Below are 7165 nucleotides of genomic sequence, written 5' to 3'. Positions count from 1 at the left end.
TACTTGATAGCAGCGTGATCAGTGTAAACTATTATTTTAGCTCCAACCAAGTAAGAACGAAATTTATCTAGCGCAAATACCACTGCTAGGAGTTCTTTCTCGGTAGTGGCGTAATTCATTTGCGCTTCATCCAGGGTTCTGCTTGCGTAATATATAACGTGAAGCTTTTTATCCTTTCGTTGTCCTAAAACAGCACCTACAGCATAATCGCTGGCATCGCACATTATTTCGAATGGTTCATTCCAGTCTGGTGTCTGCATTATGGGTGCGGAGATCAATGCTTGCTTAAGCGTTTGAAATGCTTTTAAACAATTATCGTCGAATATGAATTCGGCATCTTTCATCAACAGTCCGGTTAAAGGTTTAGTTATCTTAGAGAAGTCTTTGATGAATCGTCGGTAAAAACCGGCGTGTCCTAAAAAGCTTCGTACTTCTCTCACGGTTCTTGGGGGTTGAAGATTTTCGATTACCTCTATTTTGGCTTTGTCTACTTCAATTCCTCTGTTCGAGATGATGTGTCCTAAAACAATTCCTTCTTGTACCATAAAGTGGCACTTTTCCCAATTAAGTACTAAGTTTACTTTTACACATCGCTCAAGAACTCTTTCCAGGTTTTCAAGGCATTCTTCGAAACTTTGTCCGTATACAGAAAAGTCATCCATAAATACTTCCATGATGTTTTCGAGAAAGTCGGCGAAAATTGCCATCATGCATCTTTGAAAGGTTGCAGGGGCATTACACAGACCAAACGACATTCGTCTATAAGCGAAGGTACCAAAAGGGCACGTGAACGTTGTCTTTTCTTGGTCATCAGGGTGAATTGGTATTTGAAAGAAGCCTGAATAACCGTCTAGATAACAGAAATGTGAATGTTTTGCTAATCGTTCTAACATTTGGTCAATGAATGGTAAAGGGAAATGATCTTTTCGGGTTGCTTTGTTTAGTTTCCTATAATCAATGCACATTCTCCATCCTGATTCGATTCGTTTAGTTATAGTTTCCCCTTTTTCGTTTTCAATAACGGTTATGCCTCCTTTCTTTGGTACAACGTGCACAGGACTAACCCATTTGCTATCAGATATAGGATATATAATACCTGCTTCCAATAACTTGGTTATTTCCTTCTTTACTACCTCACTCAGGATCGGATTTAGTCTTCTCTGGTGTTCCCTAGAGGTTTTACAGTCTTCTTCTAACATGATGCGGTGCATACAAATAGAAGGACTTATTCCTTTAAGATCGGTGATGTGGTACCCTAGTGCGGTTGGATACTTCCTTAAGATATGTAGGAGTTTTTCTGTTTCGAGTCTTCCTAGGTCTGCATTAACTATCACAGGTCGTTCAAGTTCTAAGTCTAGGAATTCATATCTCAGATTTTTGGGAAGTGTTTTCAGGTCAGGGGTTGGTTTGTTAAGACATTGCGTAGGATCCGGTGTTATTGCCAAACATTGGTTAGATCTGTCTTCTACAAGGCAATCAGATGATTTGTCTTCTTCTAACTCTGCTTCTTTTATGCATTCATCGATGATATCCATGAAGTAACATGTATCTTCTATTAGAGGTGCTTTCAAGAATTGGGAAAGAATGAATTCAATTTTCTCTTCACCTACTTCGAAGGTGAGTCGTCCTCGTTTTACGTCTATGATTGCACCGGCAGTTGCTAAGAATGGTCTTCCCAGTATAATGGGTGTAATATCATCTTCTCTAATGTCCATAATTGTAAAATCAGTGGGAATGTAGAATTGACCTATGTGTACGGGAACGTTTTCAAGGATTCCTACAGGATATTTGATGGAACGATCTGCTAGTTGCACAGACATTTTGGTTGGTCTTAATTCTCCCATTTCCAGTTTCTTACATATGGATAGAGGCATAACGCTAATTCCGGCTCCTAAATCGCATAAGGCTTTGTCGATGACAAATTTTCCTATGTGACAGGGTATAGAGAAACTACCTGGATCCTTGAGTTTAGGGGGCATGTTTTGGATTATAGCGCTACATTCGGCAGGGAGTGTAACAGTTTCGCTATCCTCAAGTTTCCTCTTATTAGAAAGGATTTCTTTTAAGAATTTAGCATATGAGGGCATCTGCGTAATAGCTTCGGTGAACGGAATTGTAACGTTTAATTGTTTAAGGAGATCAACAAATTTTCTAAATTGGCCCGCATCTTTGGTTTTAACAAGCCTTTAAGGGTAAGGTATAGGTGGTTTGTAAGGTGGTGGAGGTACATAAGGTTCCTTCTTTTCTAGGGTTTCCTTATTACTCTCTTCCTTTTCCTTAGGTTCACTTTCCTCAGTTGATTTCTTAGGGTTTTGGTTTTCTATCCTTGGATCAGACGGTCCTTCCACTTCCGTTCCACTTCTTAATATAATTGCATGAGCGTGGCTTCTCGGGTTAGGTTGGGGCTGTCCAGGGAATGTACCAGTTGGGGCAGCAGTAGGTGCTTGTTGTTGGGCTACTTGTGATATTTGTGTTTCCAGCATTTTGTTATGGGTAGCCAAGGCATCTACTTTGCTTGCTAGTTGTTTAAGTTGTTCGCCAGTGTGTACATTCTGGTTTAGGAAATCTTTATTGGTTTGTTGTTGGGAAGCTATAAAGTTTTCCATCATGATTTCCAAGTTGGATTTCCTAGGGGCGTTATTGTTAGGCATGGATGGGTTCGGTTTCTGATATCCCGGAGGTATAGCTGGGGCTTGATTTGGAGACTGTCCAGGTGCGTACAAAGCGTTATTGCTCTTATATGAAAAGTTTGGATGGTTCTTCCAATTTGAGTTATAGGTGTTCGAATAGGGGCTTCCTTGAGCATAGTTTACTTGCTCTGCTTGGATTCCTGTCAAGAGTTGACAGTCCGTAGGAGTGTGGCCTTGGATTCCACAGACCTCGCAATTCTGAGTTATAGCAACCACGGCGGCTGGAGGTGATACGTTTAAACTTTCAATTTTCTGGACCAAAGCATCCACTTTTGCGTTAACGTGATCAAGGTTACTTATCTCGTACATTCCAGTTTTCGTTTGAGGTTTTTCCACCGTTGTTCGTTCGGTTCCCCACTGATAGTGGTTTTGGGCCATGCTCTCGATAAGCTGGTAAGCATCAGCATAAGGTTTGTTCATTAATGCACCACCTGCAGCGGCGTCTATTGTTAACCTTGTGTTGTATAAGAGACCATTATAAAATGTGTGAATTACTAACCAGTCTTCCAAACCGTGGTGTGGGCAAAGTCTCATCATGTCTTTATATCTTTCCCATGCTTCGAAAAGAGACTCGTTGTCTTTCTGTTTAAATCCGTTTATCTGGGCTCTTAACATAGCTGTTTTGCTTGGCGGAAAGTATCGGGCAAGAAAAACTTTCTTCAACTCGTTCCATGTGGTGACTGAGTTGGAAGGGAGAGATTGAAGCCATCTTCTAGCGCTATCTCTTAATGAGAAAGGAAAAAGACGAAGTCGAATTGCCTCTGAAGTGACACCATTAGCTTTAACAGTATCAGCGTATTGGACAAATACGGATAAATGAAGGTTTGGATCCTCGGTAGGATTTCCAGAGAATTGGTTCTGTTGCACCGCCTGCAACAGCGAAGGTTTAAGTTCGAAGTTGTTTGCTTCGATTGCGGGCGGAGCAATACTTGAATGCGGCTCATCTTGCGATGGAGCGGCGTAATCTCTAAGAGCACGAGCTGGTTCTGCCATCTCGGTTATCGAAGGAAAAAGGTTTTTGAAATCAGGAAGTTCTATAGGAGGGAGATTGTTTGCAGCACGATATTCCCGAATTCGTCGTAAGACTCGGAGATATAGTTCGATATCGTTGATTCGTAAATAGAGCGGTTCGCCTTGTGAGCGAGTGCGTGGCATACAAATCAACGAAAGAAAGAATAGAAGAAAAAGAAACCTTAGTCTCTACAGCGTAACAGAAGAGTTACGATATCGATTAAATAAAAGTCCCCGGCAACGGCGCCAAAAACTTGATCGCGACTTTATGAGTCGAATTTGGGGTACAAACTGCAAGTGCACAGTTCTATCGCGTAGTTTTAAAAGATATCGATCCCACAGGGACTTATGAATCGATATACCGTTATCTAAGGTTACTACGTAAAGCTAAGGTGAATAATGGTTGATTGTTTGGGGGCGAAGCTAAAAACTAAACTAAGATCTAGATTAAATATTAATAAATCGGATATCGGTATGTAGTTCGTCGTAATTAGGGAATCAATTCTTTGTCGGTTTCTTGGTTTTAAAATAAATCGTTTCAGTTAACTTTATTGATTAAAGGTTTTATCTCAAACTCTCGCTCTGTTGAATAAACCATGACTTTATGTTAATGTAGCTGTCACTCATAATTAAGTCAAAAACCACTTTTTGAAAGCAATAAAGTTGCAGAAACTCTTTTTAAGAAAACACTGACCGTTTTAAACACCCTTATCTCAAACTCTCGCTCTGTTGACTTAGGTTATACAATTAAACCCGAATGCTTAACTCTCGTCCTCACATTCAATCTTTAAGAATACTTTTTGGAAAAGGTCATAATTTAATTAACTCTAAAACTTGCTCTCGCCCTGATCTAGAATTAATGCCTAATTTACACTGTCCAGTTAAAACCTCAAACTCTCGCTCTATTGATTTTAACTTCTTTATGTCTTTTACTTTTGTAAAAATTTTTTGTTATTAAACCTGTAAATTGAGACCGTAAAAAGATTGATTTTAATTTTAAGTTTGATTAGACCGACTTAGTCTTGATCCCTTATTTCGCTTACTTTACATACCGATATCTAGGCGAATTAGCCAGACATGCTAAACAAACAAAAATACATATCATGCATAAACAGACTCATCCCAGGCAGATAATATAAATAAGTAATAAAACAAAGCATTAAATAATAATTAAAGAACCTGAATGCGTTAAACAATAGTCTTGAACACTCTACCACAAGCCAGTAGGATTTGTTCTTGGATTCTTCAATTAAACAACAAATTAAAACGAAGGAAATAAAAACTAGATTCTAACGTAAGGTTAGATCCGGTAAAAGTTGCACAATAGTTTCCGGTGTAGAAACTATTGTGCGAAAAGAATTAATTAAATGCTAGAAAAGAAAATAGAATTGCAAAAAGGTAAAACAATAAAAATTCTGCAAAGTAATACTATAAAAATATAAGCCTAAACTGCTGGAAGAAAAAAAAATGCGAAAACGGCAAAAGGCGTGGAAAATCTCCGAACCGAGAGCTTTCCCAATTAGCTGCTATTTATACTGCTACTTGTGTAACTGCTTTCCAAGGGTTTCCGTATACGCGGTCTTTTCGTTCCGAGGGTCAAGCGTGGAAATAGCTTTCAACGTGGTCAGTTGCGTTCCTAGTGCCAAAAATATAGGGGAAAGGTGTGACGTCCGTCACACCATGTGTGACGCTCGTCACAGGAGTGTGCTTAGTGTGACGCTCGTCACAACCTTTGTGACGCCCGTCACAGGCACAACATGCGCTTTCTTTGGGCTGGGCTTGGTCTTTGTTATTTGTTTCCTTTTTATTCCTTCTTACACCTCCTTTTCTTCCCTTTTTCACTTTTGCTTCAAAATGGATACCTGACATAAATAGAAAGGAAATACCGCATAATATCTGATAAAATGAGATAAATTAAAGTAAATGATAATATAATCTAATTGAATTAAGTCCTAAAATGTGATATAATTTCATGTTATCAGGTGACCCGTAGTGGTCAGGTTTTCAGTCCGGTTTTTCCTAAGATTGTGGAAGATATTTCTGAGGGTAAGAAGGCAGAGATTCCTACAGTGAATGCGGTTAGTGATCCGATGTGTCAGTTTGGTGAATCCAGCAAATTGAAGACTAAAGATGATCATGAGGTGTTACAACTAATAAAAAGAAGTGAATTTAATATTATGGAGCAGCTGCTCCAAACGCCGTCAAAGATCTCCGTGATGTCATTGTTGAAGAATTCTGAGGCACAAAGAGAAGCATTGCAGAAAGTGTTGGAACATGCTTATGTTGAACATGATGTTACTGTGGATCAGTTTGACCACATCATTGCCAACATCACTTCTTGTAACAATTTGAATTTTTGTGATGAAGAACTTCCTGAGGAAGGCATAAATCACAATTTGGCGCTACATATTTCAATGAATTGTAAGGAGGACACTCTGTCCAATGTTTTGGTTGATACATGATCATTGCTGAATGTGTTGCCGAAGTCAAATCTATCAAGACTCTCCTATCAAGGCGCCCGAAGAGGTTTAGTGGCGTGGTTGTTAAAGCGTTTGACGGTTCTCGTAAAACTGTCATTGGAGAAGTGAACCTTCTAGTGAAGATAGGTCCGAGTGATTTCCAAATTACTTTCCAGGTAATGGATATCCACCCGGCCTATAGCTGCTTGTTAGGGAGGCCATGGATTCATGAAGCTGGAGCTGTGACGTCTACTCTACACCAGAAGCTGAAATTTGTGAAGAATGTCAAGCTTGTCGTTGTTGGTGGAGAGAAGGCATTGTTGGTGAGCCATTTTTCATCTTTTACTTACGTTGATGCTGAGGAGGAAGTTGGTATGCCGTTCCAAGATTTGTCCATTGCTGATAAATTGAAGAAAGCTGGGGCACCCATGTCTTCTTTAAAAGATGCGCAAGAGGCTATTCAGGCTGGCAGTATTGATAAGTGGGGCCGTGTTATGGAAATCTCCGAGAATAAGAATAGAGCAAGACTAGGATTTCAACCAGAGCCATTCAATGCCAAAGTCAAGGTTATGCAACCAGTATTCTGCAGTGGAGGGTTCATTCATGAGAATGATCAACACTCAGCTGCCATTATTGAAGACAGTGGTGATGAAGACGAAGCTTGTGCCAACTTTGTGACGCATGGCCAGACTTGCAACAACTGGGTTGCTGTTGATGTTTCTATTGTTATTCACCGTTCTAAGTAATTTGTTTTCATTTATGTTAAGAAAAAAATCCTTCTCCTATGCTTAAGGGATAAGTGAACATTGTTGGGCATTTTCCTTATTATCATCAATGAAATACAATTTTATTCATCCACATGTTTTATTTTTACTTTTTGTTTTTCCTGAAAATGGTATTCACAAAAAATATAAATAAATAATAATCTTTCCATCTGCATAATATTTGTTTGCACTCCACTTCTCTAAAATCAAAATATCAAATTATTATGTAGGATGGTTCTCA

At 39.2% G+C, this 7165-nt stretch overlaps 1 pseudogene; it reads left to right on the top strand.

Annotated features, from left to right (window-relative positions):
• The first annotated feature begins 3198 nt into the window (after positions 1-3198).
• On the top strand, positions 3199-3298 carry LOC127134135 (uncharacterized; annotated as a pseudogene).
• The last annotated feature ends 3867 nt before the right edge of the window (positions 3299-7165 follow it).

The sequence above is a fragment of the Lathyrus oleraceus genome, chromosome 3, assembly GCF_024323335.1.
Source record: "Lathyrus oleraceus cultivar Zhongwan6 chromosome 3, CAAS_Psat_ZW6_1.0, whole genome shotgun sequence".
Lineage (NCBI taxonomy): Eukaryota > Viridiplantae > Streptophyta > Magnoliopsida > Fabales > Fabaceae > Lathyrus > Lathyrus oleraceus.
This window is presented reverse-complemented; position numbering and strand designations above follow the sequence as displayed.